The following is a 17,869-nucleotide window of genomic DNA, read 5'->3' as shown; positions in this document are numbered from 1 at the left end:
GACCCACATGCTACTAGCATTTTATCAAAAAAACACAAAAAAGATAATTTATGATCCCTTTTAAGTTGAAGATTTTTTTTTATGGTTTTATATTTTCTCTTTATTCATAACATTAGTTTTAAGAAAGTTACTGGCACTAGTTTAAGGGCAGTGACTCCACAGGCACCTTCTGCAGCATGGCCAAAGCCATCAGCTCATGGTCTCTGCTCCTGCCTGATGCCTTCTCCAAGGGAGCTGGTTGCCATCTACAGGAGAGGAAAACTGCACAGAGTAGCAGATGCTTCTCTTCTGGTTAGAACTGGATAGCCCAGTGCAAACTTCCTCAAGAGGTTTTAACACAGGCACTCAAAAAATGGAGAGAAGAGATGCTGAGATTCCAGCTGGGGTCTTGTGTGTATTCAGGGTAATGTTGCTGTGTCACCTGCAGCTCAAAGTGAATGTCATTGTAGATCTTGTGGAGCCTGGTGCCTGTCCAATAAGCACTCAGACTGAGATAATAGTGTATTTAATGGAAATCAATAAAATGTGGGTGAATATTCTCACCTTAGTTAAAGTGACCTAGCTGAGCCTACTCAAGAGGATTTTTACTGTGTTTTAAACTTAAGACACATCTCAGTCTATTTCTTTTCTGGGTCCTTCCAAGCTGTGCTTGAGCAGGTGAAATCATCCTCTCCCATTCACCCTTTTCATTTTCACAGAGTTTGTGAAACTATTTGAACATTCCTAAGGTGCTCTCGGGTTTTGAGATAAATGAGGAGACACTGACACTTTTTTAAAGTAGCATCAGAGGAGCTGCTGAGCCTTGGAGGATCTGCTGCCTTGAATAGAATACGGTGACCACGTCCTCTGTGTTGCTGTAACAGTTACACCAACAGGCTGAGGGCAGTGCCGGGGTCGAAAATGTTCTGCACTTTTGTTGACATAAAATAAGAATTTATGAGAAAGTTTTTCCAAGGAGAGAAAAAGGAGAAGAAGCTGTGACAGATCTTCATAGCTGATGGTAGGTTCATTCACCACAGGAGAGCTGGTGAGACAAATGTGAGACCTTGGTTACACATCACCTAAATACTTTCTGACTTAAGAGCATTTGAGCTGGAATCACTTGCAATTAGCATGGGCTTGGCAGAAACTGGCACTGCTGCTGTTTGTGCAGAAACTGCTTGCACAGTCCAGTTTCAGAAGCCTATTTCCAGTGCCAGGGGGAAAACTGCTGTTAACAATTAGCACAGGGGTATTCTTGAGGTGGTGTCTGTGCTGTGGCTGCTCTTAGAGCAGCTGATGTCCTTGATGGCACAGCAGCAACTCTACAACCAGCAGCACAGCTGTCTGTCACACAAACATTATGTTCTTTAACCTATTTGTCATCACAGCCACACATTTTTTAGGCAGCTGTTGGTCTCTGGGAGCTTTTAACTGCATTGCTTGTGAGAACTTAGGGTTGCACATGGTCCAGGGAGATGTGACCATGACTCTGCTCTTCACAGTCTGCTTTGAGGCAGTTTCCTCAGCTGGCTATGGTCAGGCTGAGGTGGATTGCAACCTGTTGTAGGCTCAAATGACCCAGCTGGGAACAATTGCCCAATTGACACAATAAATTATAGCTAACTCTGTTAAATTGAGTAAATAATGAGGGCCACAGGGCACCTGCTGATCCCCATAACCTGTGCTGCAGGAGGTTGGGCAGTCCCCTGCCTGATGGAGCCTTGGAGCTTGTGAGTGGGTGGCGTGGGAACTGGGGACAACTGAGGATTCGTACAGGGATGCGGAGTTGCTCCTTGGGGCAGAACAAGAAATGTATGATTCTTGGCCCTGGAATGAAGACAGCAAGATGCTGTGGACTTGTTGCAACCTGTGCAGTCTGTGAATGTTTTCTTCTTGTCAGATGCTGCTGTCACATAAGTTATTTTCTTGCCAAAGGGCAGGGAATGAACTAGCAAAGTGGGAGAGAGGGCTGCGTGTTAGAGAAATCGGTGCACTAAATGTGCAATTCTTTACTTTCTGCTTTTGCAGTGTTTATTTGCCTGTAGGATTTGGGGGGGCAGAAGGGATGGTGGTGTAGGACGTGCATCTGTCTCATCCAGGAGAAGGCGTGTGTTCAGATGAGAAAGCATTATGCATACAATGACTGAAATCAGCCCTTAAAATAGCACACTGCATATCTTAGTAACGTATTGAATATATCTGGAAAAGAAACAGTCTGATTGAAGTATTGAGCTTATTGTAGTGTGTCTGCTGTGACTCATCAGGAAATTGAAAGTCTTGGGACAAAACTCACCCCCCTTTTTGGGAGAGATGGGAATTAGTCTTAGATGGGAGGTAATTAATTGTTCTGTGATTGCCGTAAATAGGTACTGAACAACAAGCTTGTACTGAAATATTTATATCCTAAGCCCTGTCTTGTGAGCCCAGCTATCCAGAACCTCCATCAGACACAGACAGTGAAAAAGAAAGTTCTTTGGAATGAGCAGCACTTCCACCTACATGCGTTTAAGCGAGACTGGTTGGAGGAGAGCTGGTAGGCTGCATGCTGTAATAAGCCATTTACTAGGATAATGGCTGTAGGCTACAAATGCTGTTTCTACTTAGTCTATCTATTCAATGCAAACATTAAAAAAGAAAAAGCTCTCTCCCTTAGTAAAGTCTATAATACTCTTAATCCCCGGTGTACTCCCTGAATATTAATTCAGCCAATGTCATAACACCCCATGGAGGCAGATGATGCATGTGCATCCTTTTTCATCCACTGGAGAAAATGAGGCAGTGGGAAGGACTTTAGACTTCTGGTTTTGAACTGGGGCAAAATCCTGGGCAACAGCCTGGCTTGATGGTGAGCAGGCACCTGCTGGCTTGCTCTTGGGAATTACGATTTTCAGGGTCTAATCCCATAAATTTAGGATTTCATTTGGAGAGATTTGCTGCCTGCTGTTGCAGGCAGTGCTGCCTTGCTTGTGGAGTCACAGAGGGTACATTGGCACAGCTGGCAGAAGTGGATTGTGAGGGTAAGAGTATGTGCAGGAATATCTCTGTAATTTACTGAGTAGCTATAGCCATTATGTATCTGTCTGCAGGATATTGCTGAGAATCCAGATGTTGAGAAAAGAAACAAGAGAATCAAGATGATCAAATACCTGTTTAAAAAAAAACAGTGCCCAAGGAAAAGGAGCTTGATGGCTTTGTGTTTGTCTGCAGTGAAGTCATGGCAACGGAGAACTCATTTAGCAAAATTAACTGTTTCTCTATATTACAAAAAAAAAAAAAAAAAGTCAAATTAAAATGATGCAAGGGAACATCCTTTTATCTGAACCAAATGAATCCATTTGTGTCAAAGCAAAGGAGTCATCCTGGGGAGTTTGCTCCAGAGAGCAGATATTTTATTGGTACAGAATGTAACAGTTGTCCCTAAGCCATAACCGTAAAAGCATGGTGCCTTAGGCGAGCACTTTCAGTAACAGGAAAACCAAACTTTGGTTCCTGCACCTGCATGGTGTTGAAACAGAAGCATGATTTTAAGCTTTTGGTTGTTTGGGATTTCAGCTCAGTTAAGATCTGGATGCAGCTTTCAGAACTATAATATCTTTGAAGCTCCTTATGGGTAATGCTTAGTTTTGAAATTGTCTGGGGACAAAATGCTGATGCTGCATTGGCTTAGGTGCACCCAAATACTTGTAAAAAGCCAGTTGCCTCTAGGTGCCTTTGACTTACGTTAGACCATAGGCTTCTTTGTGCCCAAGACTTGTTGTAATCTCCTAATTTAAGTACTATTTGAAATAATTCTCACACAAGCCCCAGAGATGACTCTTCTGTGCTGCTTCTGTTTTGACATTAACTGTCCATCTCCAGGCACAGACCCCTCTGTGAAGCAGCACAAGAGGTGAACCACACTGTGACTGTATTGGTAGGCACGAAAGTTCATTTTACATCACTGAGAATCTCATATTCGGAATTCAGAAATTGTTCATCTTGGTAATGAGCAGGGGCAAGCTCCAGGGAAAATTTCATGAACTCAGATGTGTTGCTTGAGGCGCCTGGAAAGTGGCGTTTCTCTTAGGCAGTGTTTTCCAACTAGATTTTACTTTGTGGCTCTCTGGGAGATGGTTTTAGGCAACACCTTATGGTTTCCCTGAAAGCGTCTGACAGCAGAGAAGCAGAGTTTTTATCTGTATGAAGGAGTGCAACAGTTTGGGGGAGATTTTAAGGATGATTCAACTTTGAGATGGCTTCTGTCAAAAATGTTGGGTAAGCTTCAGACTAATTGGAAACTTCCCCTTTCGTTGAAATCACAGAATCACAGAATATTTTGATTTGGAAGGGACTCACAAGGCTCATTGAGTCCAAATCTTAAATCAGTGATCACCAGGTGGATGTAAATTGTTTTTCGTTGGTTCTCATACCTGGATGACACTGATGCCTTTCTCCTGCAGCTTTAACTTTGGTTTAACAAAACAAAAGTGAACGTTGAATGTATGGAAGGAATTCTGATCAGCGAAGGAAAGCCACAATGGTTGTATATCTAGGTAGATAACTCAGATGTTGGGAGGTGATCCATGTCAAAAGTCAATGTTTAAGGGTTCATTTTGGAAAGCATCTCTTTCAGAAGGGACTTCGTGTGACTAGTGGAGCTCTTCACATTACTGGATATCACTTATCAGATGGGTTGCAGAGTCTGGCTGGGGGTTGTTGACGCTTCCCTACTCAGCCTCAGGCAGGTGTATTTGCAGTTGTGGCCTGTTTCTTTCCACTTGTTTTCTCATCCCCAAGCCTGGACATAGTCCTTGGTTTAGCTGTTCACAGTGTGGGAGCAGAAGATCCAGGCTGAAGCAGCCTCTTGGCACAACCATTCCTGAGGGTGTGGGTATTGCTATCAGGAGAGGGGAGTACACGGGGTGAGGGTGGGAGTGCAAAGCCCAGGTAGTTGCACATCAGATGTTGTCAGAGGCTTTTAAGGAGTAACAACTGGCATATCAGGCTTTTTTGGTGAGGGATTAGATCCTCAAGCCTGAACATTTACAACTGAGGCAGCCCCAGCCCTATGGGTTGTCCCAACACGCTTGGGGCGGATAAGCACAGCGGAAAAGCCCGAGGAACTGCTGCCAAACGACTGGGAAGATGCAGCCCACGGTGTCTGTTGTGTCTGAGATCTCTGTAAAGTCTCTCGCATCTTTCCTCAAGTTTAGTTTTCCAGTGGAGGCTGTTGCAGTAATGAGAATGTCTCCCATCTGCTCCTCACATGGCTTGGCACATTTAGCCAGAATATATATATTTTTATTATGGGGTTAGCCAGTGGTAACCATGACAATTAGACTTATCACGCAGCAGTTTTTTCCCCTCCTTGAGTCAGTTTGAAATGCTGACAATTAAATGGATACAGTACACTTTAGAGATCCATCAGTCTCTTTGTTGTCTTGACAACCAGAGTATATTTAGAAATGTAACAAGTACATGGAGTTCAATTGCACTTTTGCTAAAACATAGTTTTGTAGCTTGAGAATTTAATCTGTTGTTTGTAGATCCAGGTGCTTATTTGAGCTACGCCTGACTTTCTCTTTGGTCTCTCTGGGAAGCTCCAACATTGGCTGGTGGAAAGAAGGTCCTTGTCAAGCAGGGAGCAAACCTGCCCACTGTGTGTGACAGGGGCTTGGGTGAGGGGCTGGCAGCCCCTTTTACTTGGGTGCTGGATGTGCTGGGTGTTCCTGTGCCTATTGGTTTGTAGTGCAAGAGGCGTGTGTGTGGTTGTTGTCCCAGATGTTGGTCTCTGCAGAGCCAGCTCAGCGAACAGGGCTGGGGAGCCATGAGCAGCATGTCCAAACACCTTCTCCAAGATGAGCTGCCGTCAGGGTTTAGAAGCACTTTGGTACAGGAGGACAGTGCCATGTTGCAGGACACTGGCAGACTGTGATGGCTCTTCTCCTGCCCCTGAGCTGCTCAAGCTTTGGTTGCAACTCTTGGCCATGGAAGCAATAGAAAGGACTGTTTCTCCATATAATTTCTTCTGTTTCGTCTTTGATATGATGGGGTTGTGTTTCTTTGATTTTAACAAAATACTACTACTAAATTTTTTTTTATTCCTTCCAGTTTTACTGGCAAAATTGAGTTCATCCTCTTCCCCGCTGAGCTGGAATAGCAGTGTGTGGGCTAACTGTCTGGAGCTGTGGATTTTTAAGGCTGCATCCAGGACTAGAAGAGAAGGAGGGAATTACGATGGAGTGCACTTTATGGAGCTCTAAATAAGCCTGTCTCCCAGCACCCCTGTGCACACACTGGTGGTGGGTGTGTGTCGAGTGTCTGTGTTACTCCTTGCCCTTTCCCTTTTGAGCCAGGAGAGAGCTGTGGTTGGTGCAGGCACCTGTGTGGGTGTGACAGCCATACCTGCAAGCGTGGTGATGTGCCAGCCCAGAAGAGCAGCTGGGATGTGTGGCCCCCATTTGCTGCAACCCTACAGCCCAAAGGCTGTGAGATAGGGGTTGGCACCACAGTGCTCTTGTTACACTCTTAGCACAGGACCTGGTGGTGCCACTGCCTGGCCTGACATGCTGGCTTCAGATCCATGTCTGGACATGTGTGGATCAGAGTACTTCCCTGGCTTGAGTGATAAATGAATAATATGAAAGTCAGATGAGGAAATAGCTTAAATGTTCCCTGCTGCCCCTCTACCTTCTGACCCAAAGTTGTCCTGGTCAGGGCTGTCCCTTCAGAAGGCTCACAGGCTGAGGAGCTGCTATAATGGACTTCTTGGTGGTGAGTTGTTGATGGCCTTTCATAATTAGCACATCCCATGGCAGGGCCTGGGATGTTTGTGTATTTTCTGTAAAACGTGAAGCAAGACTCCTCCATTTCTCCCTGTCTTTGGCTTGGCTTTTAGTTGATTCTTAGCAATATAATTTAGTCAAGAGAATTGAAAAAACCCAAACAAAACAGAATTCTCCTTTATCAGCAAGTCTGTGACAAAGCAGCAGTCTGAACAGGAGATGAGTTAGAGCAGGTGGAGTGGCTGTTTGCTGGAGCCATTTGGTGAGATGGTTTAAAGAAGACAATGGTTATGTCCGTGGGTATAGTGTTGTTCATCCCTGGGCAGAGATCTGTAAAACTGGTCAGGAGTGCTGCTCTGCTCCTGGGGAGCACAGCCAGCACAGGGATGGTTTATTACCAGGAGGTGAGGAAGGCTCCAGGGAATGGAGTCCACCCTGAGGTCAGATATTGGGAACAGTGACAGCCAGCAAAATGTATCTGTATTTCCTAGGCTGCACAACATTTTGTCTATGCACTATACCCAGAATATTAATAAGGCTCAGAAGGAGGACAGAATTGCATGATTTTGCTTCCTTCTTCCCTGTGTTTCTTTTTCATTCATTACCTGTCAAATAATATGGTTGATTTCTCAGTGTATATGCACAGCTCAGTTTAGTGTTTGTATTTTCTTCTCTCCATTTCACCAATTTCCCAATGAAAATCCCAAACCATAGTTATATTTCCACTCTAGCTCTGTTTGTGGATTGTTAACATACTTTGTTCCAGTGTTTAATAGCTGCTGGGGTTTATTCTTAAATATAACCACCAAAACCTAACAATCCTAATGACTATTCAAGAGTGCTTTAAACAAGTTATCCCAATCCATCTGACAAGGATAATGGTCTTCTATTAGAAGATACTTAGCTGTAGGTTGGATGAGCTGTAATGTTTATGGGTCTGCAGATCTGTAACCAGACAAACTCAGAATAACTCCTTGGATTTCAGTGGGGCTGTATTTGTTTTTTACAGCTGAGGCTTAGGCATTACTTTAGATGCAAATCACAACCTCTGTGAAGTTAAGTGGAGTTTTTTGATTTAATTTCTGGAAGCAGTAATGTCCGCAGAGAAGCGAAGAGCTGGGACCTACACAGCCTGAAGTCTGTAACTTTGAGTTGCTCCCTTTCACTTACTGTCAAGATCAGATTCCTTTGGTTGGGGCTACTAATTAAAATGCAGCTTCTCTTAAGCATCTCCTAAAGGCAGGCAACAGAGAGTGGAAGTGCAGCCTGTGCAGATTATGCATCTCTCTCTCCGCATTTTGCAAAAAATGCCAGTGCTTGGGTGCTTCTCTCTGACTTGTGGTTGGGCTGTTGACCTGGAGCTTGTGCCCTCAGCTCCAAAAATGCAAAGGCTCTGTGCTGAGTTATCTGGCTCTGATGTACTGGGAGCTGGGATCTCCTTTCCCCCGGCTTGCCTGTGTCCATGCAGCAGTCAGGAGACGTGGACCGCTGCTCATCACCCCACTGTGTGTGGCATAAGTGATTCACCATACATTCATTTCTGGTCACATAAGGGGCATCAGTTTAAAGCAGACTTGAGACATAGGTTAGTGTTAGCTATTTGAAGTCTGAAGTCTGAAAGCAACATCAAACAGGGAGCAGAAAATGTATCATGCACAGAAGAATCTCTGGGATTTGCTTCTCCCTTTAAAAAATAATAGTAATAAATTCCAAACTGTTTGCATATGCTGTCTCCTCTGTGGTCAGGACACCTGTCTGCCTCTTTGCTGATACTTGATACAGGCTTACAGTGCTTGCAAAAATGTTAACGTGAATTTTTTGTCATGGCAAATATGAAAAGAATATCCAGTGTCTGTGTGGGCAGGTTCTCAGCAAATTTTTCTCTGCTTTTTGCACTTCGGTGTGGATCTGAAGCAACTGCTGAAATTCTGCTGCCCTTCCTTCACCACACACCAGGAGGGCAAAGCTGCTGCCCTGCCAGACCTGACTCTCCAGAGCAAGACAGCTGATGGTGGGGCTAATGAGTTTTAGCCTGGCTTCATTAAAAAAATATATGCAACTGGCTAGAAGTGTCTCACCTTCTCTTTAATGACTTTTGATCCTTGGCTGATCTCAGGAAAATAGGGGTGAGGATGCAGTTAGGAGGAGATCACGTGGTGACACCAGGAGCATGGTGGGCTGGGAGACCAGGGGTATGCCAAGGTGAACCTTTTGCTAATCATCACTAGTACTTTTAAAACTTGTTTCTTCTCCAAGACTGAGATTAAAAGAAATAGAAAACATCAGAGTAAGCTCAGATATCAATAAACTGGAAGTATTAAAGACTGCTGGTTGAAAAAAATCTTGCGGTAACTTGAAAAAACTATGTTTTCTCTTTAATTGGGTGTCTTTGGAGGCACCTAGAAAGGAAAGCAGGGCTGAAGGTGGAGGTAGGGTTTGGGCTGTCCCACCCTGACTCTTTTTGCACAAGGGCGGTGTGTTTAATGCGTCCCCTCTCTGCTGTGGTGCCCCTTGATGCTCGCAGGGCAGAGCCAGGGCTGTGGCAGTGACTCATGCTGGCCTTGAGCGGTGGCTGGGGCTGGGGAAGAAGAGGCCCTTTAAGCATGAGGGGCAGAAGGGCGTCTGGTCAGGCTTTGAAAGAGACTTTGTTACCTGCAGCCCTTACGTCAGTGCCTTTCACCAGCTCTGCAGTGATTTAAAACAAGTAGCTTCTCTTCCAAATAAACCTCAGCTACCTCCACACTTGCTAAGATATAATGTGTGCTGCCAACGAGTGAAAAACCCCTATATGGGTCAAAACAGGGACAGGCTGACACATGACTTGTGTCAGAGGGGAGGAAAAAAGGCTATGGTCTGCTCTGTACAGGAGGGCAGCTGGCCTTAGATGCCCTTTTGGGGCTGTTTTCTTGGTGAGGTATTACAGCCAGCTTGATTTACTTTCTGCTTTTACGGAGAGCAAAACATTGATTCTGACCTTTCTGTTTGCACCCACAGAGGTCCCTTGGAAGAGCCTGTCTGTACGTCTGACTGTGGGTGCCTGACAGGGCTGCCTTGCTTCCAGGTGAGAAATGGATCAGCTCCCAGGGCTTTTGACAGCTGCTGAGTTTAGGGACAGTGAGAAGATCTCAGTACCATGTTCGGTCCTTCAGCAGCTGATGGGCATTTCTCCAAAGACTGGGGTGGTGGGATGCCAGCCTGCCCAGGAGGTTTGAGGTGGTTTTAATGTTTCTGGTTTCAAATTTGGAATTAGCAAAAATACAGGCCCCTCCTGCAGATTGGGAGTGTTGCATGGGAACAATTGGTTGGTCCTGTGGGTAGTGTTGCGTTGACCTCTTTTTTGAACAAAGCTTTCCTGCTTGTGGACCTGAACTCATGCCCCATCCATGACATGGCTCTCTGCAGGCTGTAGATGTTCCCAGCTGGTGATGGAGAGCTGTATTGTTAGCTGAATCTAACCGTGTTTCAGTGGACAAATAGAAACTAACGTGAGGAGCAAATTAATTCATTCATCGGAACCACCAATTCTGTCAAATTCACTGGAGATATTTAGCTGTGACTTAAAGGTTCACTGTGTGAGCCACCTGAAAGTATTATGGGAGTCCTTTGCTAGATTATGTGTAGGACATAAACTCCCTTGTGCCCTTCCCATGATACAATGGTTTGATTTCAGAGCAGGACCAGTGTCAGTGCAGTGGGTCAATCCTCAAGCCTCTCTGTTTTGCTACCCCAGGACACAGAGAGGTGCTGGAGGTGCTGCAAAGCTATGGCAGTGGGGGATAAAAAGCAGCTTGTGCAGCCCTGCTGAGAAGAGGAGAATATGAGTGACCAACTACCCTGGTGGTTTTACCAGTGGAGCTTCTTTGTTTGCCGTGATGTTATCTGACTTTAGACCATGAGTCGGGCCAAAATCAGGAGCAGTGAATCTTCACTCTGTTGTGTCACTGAATTTAATTGTGCTCTCATTCTTCTCTTTTGATGCACAATGTACATCCCTACTTTCTTCTTGAGTCCGATTTTTGTGGTTTTTTGGGGTTTTTTTTGTGGGTAAATTATGTCTAGGTGGAGATGAGATTTCAGTATCCTGTTAACTGCAAACGGTTGGGGCCATTAATAAATGTTGACAGACAAAGACAGACCAGGGATTAATAAGTAGAGGACAGGAGATTAATAGCAAGAGCATAGAATCTGGTTCAAGGCCTGATCTTCCCAGTTACTGGGCTATGGAAGATTAATGGTTGCTCTTCTGTTAGTCTTGCTCTTTCTGTGGTAGCTTTCCTGACTAGGTTTAATAAACCATCCCAGTGGGTTGGTATAAATATGAAATCTAGGAAGAAGCTCATTGTTAAATTAACTAAAGGTGTCCTTATGTTAACTAAATGAGACAATATTAGTTTTGCTTTCTTTGTTTTCTAGTCAGCACTTGAGCAACAACATCAACACACTTGTGAGTGGTGAAGTCAGATTTTCAAGTGCTTACAACTCCTCTCAAGACAAAAACATATCATAAAATGTATTTTGTGAAGCAAGCTGTGTCTGACAAATTGCTTTTTCACTCTGTGTCCTGTGCAAGAGATTGATTTCTCTTCCCTTGACTGGGTTTTCAGCTTCATTTCTGTGAAAAATTGGGCTCTTGACCTGTTGCATCTGGTCTCTCATTAGGTTTAGTGTGAGATTAGAGCATTGCAAGAAAACACTAGCTTTTGCAAACAGCATTCCTGGTTAAATTTGTGGGAGAACTTTATAACATGGGACTGCATCACAGAAAGTTTTATTGTGATAGAAGAGTGTGTGCTGTTCATGGTATCCTATATAGAAAGTCAGCTTCAAACTCTTTCTTTTTAGGCTGGAACTGTTGGTTTAAGCACTCCTGTAGGCTTTTGACCTCTGCCCTCAGGTATTTTCCACAGTCTCTGCAAAGACGACCCCCAGCCCTTGGTGCATGAGGTTATAGTGATACATGGGTATGTGTATGGCCGTGTTGGGAAGGAAGCAGCTGTGTCCCTGTAACAATGAGCGTGATGCAGCTGGGACTGACATCAGAACTTCATGCAGCAATAGCTGAATTTCTTTTCCGGGGAAGAAAGCCTGTGCACTGCTTTGGTGGCCCTGTAACAAAGCTTTTCCCCTCTTGTCTGCTCTTGCATACAGTGCCCTTGGCTTTTCAGAAGTAGATTGATTTGTCTATATTATGAGTGTCTCTTTAATTTTATTTGTGTAAAGAAGAACACATGCTAATCTTCCTCCAGAGAAATGTTTTGCGTTGCTCCTCTTTGAATGTTGGCCCTGGGTCTGCTGTTGCTTAATGAGTCTTTAAGTACACAGCTATGGTTCCCACATGCTCCAGCCTTGACACACACATACTTGTACACCCATGTGCCTGCTCCCAGCTGAACCGAGCCTGCCCGCTGCTTTGGGATTTGTGTGCAAGGCAGCATCTCCCTGGGAAGCCCTGCATGTGAGAGGGGCTTTATACCCACAGAGAGATAGACTAATCCTCACATGAGCTGTCCTGTGAGTTGGAAGGGCTGTAACCTCTTTACCACCCTGTCCTCCCAGCCCTGGCTCGTTTAAAGTGCGTCTGGAAGCGCGGATTCCGGTGGACTCGCTGCCTGCGGTGAGGACCCGAGCGAGCGCCGAGCACTGAGGCCAGCACCCGATGCTCAATTACTGTCTGGAATGCCACTGCCTGCCAGATCCCTGATAGCTTGTTTTTAATGAAGATTCCTCCTGTAATTCCTAGAATATCTTTCAGTGCAAAAAAAAATGAGCGGTGTGTGTATTTTGCTGTGGGCTGAATTTTTTCCTGCTCTTCACAGTTCCCTCCATGAATAGAGAGGAGGAGGAGGAGGGGGAAGCAGCTGACTGCTTTTTTTTGTTGTTGTTTTTGTTTTTGTACTTGACTTCTGTGAAATATGTGGCGATCAATCCCTCACGACTAACAAAATGTTTTTGTTTCTTTTTGCAAAAGCATATGGGAACTGCAAGAAAAGCATATGGGCTTTTTTAGGAAAACATATTGGTGAATGGACAAATTATAGCGGTGCCAATATGTTTTGGATGTCTGGCTAGACCACTACTACTGCCACACTTGCTGGCATGCAGACACATGCACGAGATTTCCAGCGTGTGAGGGGTGTGTAGCTGCTCCCAGGGAAAGGCAGGCTGGGCTGGATCAAGCCCCTGCTGAAACAGTGCTGTGATCCATTTTCGGGGCACATGGCAGCCTCATCGTGTCCTAGGGTAGGCTCTGGGCTCACGTTTATGGCAGTGTATCCATTCTGTCAGGAGACAGAGTCCAGAGATCCACTTGCAGCTGGCTGCAAGCAATGATAATGGTAACCATTTTTCTTTCCAAAGCACTGGACTGCAGTCCTCGTAACACCTGAGCTTCTTGCAAACAGCTAGGCAGCCTCTGGTTTTCCTCTGCTGCTCTAGCAAGATCTTTGTGGTAGCTTGGGCTGTTATTTTTGATTTCTCCATTGAGTGGTCTGCTTTTCAGGAAATGCAGAACATTGGCAGGATTGTTTCTGGTCCCAGTTCTGTTTGCCCTGGTATTGGTGATCCAGAGAAAGGGATCCGTAAGTAGGGAGCTGTAAGGGGATTAAATTGTCTAGGCTGGTGGACTCTGGTGGCTCAGAGCATCCCTGCAGTGGGAGCTGCCCTGCTGTGGACCCCTGTCCATGATGTCTTGGATTGGTAGCTCTGATGGGGCAGCCCTTCCTGCCCACCCCAGCAGTGAGGGAGTGCTGCCTCTCTCTGGGATGGGCATGGCTGGGCTGCAGAAGGGGGCCAAACACATGGGAGAAAACTGGGGGGATAAGCAAGATGCACATCTGGGCAGCCATTGGGATATTGCTTAGTTCATCTTGGTTATGAACTGGCACTCAGATATTCTGAGTGGTAATTCAGCACCTTTTAGTGCTCTCCCTCTTTGCCAGCTTCAGGATGACTTGATAGTGAGTAATTTTACATTATTTAATGTAGCCACTTTCCTTATAGCTCTTTTGTTCTGTGAAACAATTCCTTATTTGATTATGCAAACAGTACATTAAGATCCTTGTGGATCTGAGCTCCCAACAGTGCTTGAGATGAAGGCAGAGAAGTAGGTTATTTCAGAAATCATGACTCTCTCCTCTAGAAGCTTTCTTGGAGTTCTGCTTCAACTGCTTTTGATATTATATGTGCTTAAAAAAAAAGGCTAAAAAAATTCAGTACTTCCTAAATGTTATAGAGCTCAAAAAAATACACTGTATGCCTTGTCACAATATTTAATACAGAGTGCTATTTACAGTAATGAATCAAAATGTCAGTTTTTAAAATATGAACTGTCAGAGTGTTCCTACTTCGCAGAAAACTTTGATATGACAGTTTGTTAATCATATGACTATTACATCAAATATGTCTAAGAGTACTTCTGCTCGACAAAGTCTTTTTTAATTCTTTTCCCCCTCCTTTTTCCCTGTTAATTCTGGCAGGGTTGTTTGACTGAATGCTCTCTAATTAGAGGTCAGAAGAATCCGGAGCTGAATGCTTTTGTTTATGGACAGAAGGAATGTGTCAGTGCCTGTGTTCTTGCTGGTCATGGTTGCCTAATCTTAGGTACAGCCTGGTTTGGATCACATCTCCCTTGTGAGCATGGTGGAGTGGTGCTGATGCCTCTGAGGTAACTGCATTTGGGCAGCTGGGCTAAAACTGTCTCTTGAGTAATAAAAAGCTGGCTTGTACTGTAGCATTTCTAATCCCCACAGCTTTAGCATGAGGGCACAAGGAAAATAAAGATCTCGGGGGTGTCTGTGCATCCTCAGTGAGTTGAAGGGCTGGTGGTGCAGGGCAGGGCTGGTGTTGCTTCTTGGGCATGAGGCAGGGGCTTGGGGATGCCAAGGTCCTCTCCCCAGTACCTTTGATTATTCTGGACCCAGGTCAAGGAGTGGGTTTGGGCTCTGCTTTCCCTTCCATTAATTTAGACCAGAATGTTTCGCTTTTTTTATTCTTTTGTTTGCTTATCTGCAAAATGGGAGTAATTAATTGATATTAGTTAACTCACAAGTCTCCTTAAAGCCGATTAGTCAAACAACTGCATTTCTGGTGAAGACAAGGGAGAGCTTATGTAGATAATCATGCTTTAGAAAACAGCCTCTGGAAGGAGCAGTGGGCTCAGCATGCTAATGTGAGGACTGGAGGCCAGAGAGGAGTCCCAGGTGTAGCAGAGTCACGTACCTCTGCCCAGAATGTCTCTGTGCCACATTGCCTAAGGCTTCAGATGGATTCTTCCTGCTTGTTAAAATTCTCAGTTACCATTGCGTAGGTCTTACAAGTGCAGTATTTCTGAGTTGGAGTTGGCCCAGCAGAGCTATGGGAATAGGAGGAGTCTAAAAAGGCAAAAGCTGTGTGTCAGCAGTCCAGAAAAGAGGAGTGTGGGCAGTGCAAGACAGTAAATCTTAGAATAAAAAAATCATAGAAAGGTTTGGGTAGGAAGGGAACTTTGAAGACCCTTTAATTTGAATTCCCCTGTGATGGGCAGAGACCCCTTCCACCCGATCAGGTTGTTCCAAGCCCTGTCCAACCTGGTTTTGAACACTCCCAGGAATGGTGCATCCATAGTTTCTCTGGGCAATTCATTCTCGTGTCTTGCTGTAAAAAAATTATTTCTCAAGCAAAATCTGATGGTCTTGATTGTGGGTATTTCTGGGGACCTGATTAACTTGGAATTTCAGCTGGGCATGTCTGTTAAATAACAACCTCAACACTTGCTGTGATGTTACTGAAGAGGTGATAAGGAGTTGTTTTCAGGGGTGTGGTCACGTATTTCAGTTCACTTTTGAGCAGCACATCAGTGAGCTCTGGTGTGTGGAAGGCTCAGGTAAAGCTGCTGCACACATCTGATGTACTGAGGCCCACTGGAAGGAAATTTGGGAAGGTGAGGGCAGTGCTGTAGCATTTGTCATATTCATATCCTTCTGATAGAGCAGGTGAGAGAAAAACAGGGGAAGAAAGCAGGGGAAGGAGGTGCTGGTGAGTGAGGTGATGACAGCAGGAGAGGCTTTGCTGGTGGTGGTACCTGGTGTGGGCCACCAGGAAGCCTGAGAGAAGCTGTTGGGTGAGCCAGCCCCCAAAGGGCTCTTAGACAAACACAGGGGTGCAGAGGGGCTGCCAGCAGCAAGGGCCACTGGCAAGGTGTGTGGGAAGGCATCCCTTTCCAAGCCATGTCTTTGTCACCTCCATCGGGCCAGTGCTGCTGCGTTTCCTCATCCCACAGAGGAACGTTGATTATTACTCAATTTTCATTTTAGACAAATCACATTTTTAGCGTGATGATTTTTCTTTTATTTTCGTTAGTGGAATGGGTGGAAAAGGAGCTCTAACAGATGTATGATTAGCAGGGCATGAAATTAAAAATGTTTGTGTACAAGGAAAAGGTTGTTTACTACCAAATTCCACATTTGAAAATGAAGTGATACTAAGACTGGCAGTGTGATTCTGAAGAAGTCCCCCCAGTCCTTTTCTGTCCTTCCCTCAGCAGCATTGGCTGAAAATATTTTAAACAATATTTAACAATATTTTAAATGCTACTTTTATTAAAAAAAAATAACACAATTGAAAAGTCAGTACCTGCCTTTGGAGGCAGATTATTTAAAGAGGTTTTTCTCGTGCTCTGGCACTGATGGAGTCAATTCAAGAAAATATTTTGACTGATGTTTAAGCCCCACTGATTAGGCTGAATTGAATATTTTATATCAAAATTCATTTGGGTGGAAAATAAGGTTCTGATTGAATAATTCTGAGTGTGGGCATGTACCTGGGTGAATAGCATGTATTGCCAAAATGTTGAAAAATTCATATTTGGAGTTGCTGCTGCTACAGCATATGCAGAGGGGTGCAGATTGGTATGTAGTACCCAGTTCTTCCCCCATTTTGTGGGTCAGACTTGTAGTGGTTTTGCATAGGAATGGTTTCAGGCTCTGGTAGAAAGCCATCAGATCTTTGATTTTTGTCTTAGAAATGTGGGGGTTTATCCCCGTAGAAAATATATATGCTTTCTCCTCCCCACCGTGATAATGAAATTTTTATTTTGAGAAAATGATCTTTTTTTTCTTAGGAGCTTTGCCTGTGATGTGCAATTCTCAAGTACAGTTGATCTTCCTTGATTTTTTAAAATTATCACAGAATCATAGAATATGCTGAGTTGGAATGGTGGATGAGGATCATCAGGTTCAAGTCCTGGCCCTGCACAGGACACCCAAAAAATCACATCATGTGCCTGAGAGTGAATTTTAAAAGAACAAGGCTAAGAAGTGTGCGTCAGAAACATTTCATTTGTGTTACTCTGCTGAGATAAGCCTAGTCCTACCTAGGACTGAACATTTCCCAGGTACTTTGAATTCTCACCTGTCTCTTCTTTGTCCTCTAAAACCTTTGTGGCCAAGGTCAAGGCTGACACTGGTTGAAGCCTGTTGGGCTGCTCATGTGTGAAGTTTCACCTGGGTGAGTGCTTGCAGGACCCAGACCTACAGCATCATCGTGATGGATTCTGCCTGCTGAGCCTGGATGGCACTGAGCAGAAAATAGGAAGAGGGCTAAGAGATTGTTCCTGCACTCTGGGAACAATTGAGACAGAAAATTGCTTCCAGGATTTCTTCACTTTTCCACAGAGAATAATCAGCCTGTGTAATTCTCTGCCACAGGAAATACTGCCTGAATCTGTTACTTAGACAGCAAGCAAAGTTCAGATAGCAGCCTGAATACCAAAGGTGCTGCAGAGCAGGGACTGTTCCTTACTCAGGGTGTTTTTTCCTGCAGTGTCATTTTTTAGCTGTTTGTGTAATGGGATAACGCAGTGGTGTGACCAGTAGAACTGATAATTGAATAATGGCTTAGATAGCCAGCGTGTTCTGGGTGCACATGTAGACTTTGGTGCCCTAAAAAGAGGACAAATTTGTATGCTGAGCTTTTAAATGGAGTTTTGCTTAGCCTGGCACTTGGATTCTACATCTGAGATAGTGGGGGAGCTTAGAGCAATTCCAGTGAGGTGATGGGTGTCTGGTAATTTCAGTCCTTCTCTTGGCTCGTTTTAATCTTTGCTTCATAGATGTCAGCAAATCACTACTTCTGCGCCTTTCTTTGTT

At 44.6% G+C, this 17,869-nt stretch overlaps 1 protein-coding gene across 13 annotated transcripts in view; it reads left to right on the top strand.

Annotated features, from left to right (window-relative positions):
• Positions 1-17,869, top strand: part of LPP (LIM domain containing preferred translocation partner in lipoma) — a 332,729-nt gene that overhangs the window by 82,766 nt on the left and 232,094 nt on the right. For 11 of the 13 annotated variants that reach the window (XM_072933649.1, XM_072933640.1, XM_072933648.1 and 8 more), the window contains one exon: positions 9,741-9,807. The exons of the other annotated variants lie outside the window; for them this stretch is intronic. The gene's annotated coding sequence lies outside the window, so the exon portion shown is untranslated. The remainder of the gene's footprint in view (positions 1-9,740; positions 9,808-17,869) is intronic. 13 annotated transcript variants of the gene reach the window in all.

Source organism: Taeniopygia guttata, chromosome 9 (genome assembly GCF_048771995.1).
Source record: "Taeniopygia guttata chromosome 9, bTaeGut7.mat, whole genome shotgun sequence".
Classification (NCBI taxonomy): Eukaryota; Metazoa; Chordata; class Aves; order Passeriformes; family Estrildidae; genus Taeniopygia; species Taeniopygia guttata.
The sequence above is the reverse complement of the archived record's forward strand: the minus strand, read 5'-3'. Positions and strand labels throughout refer to the sequence as shown.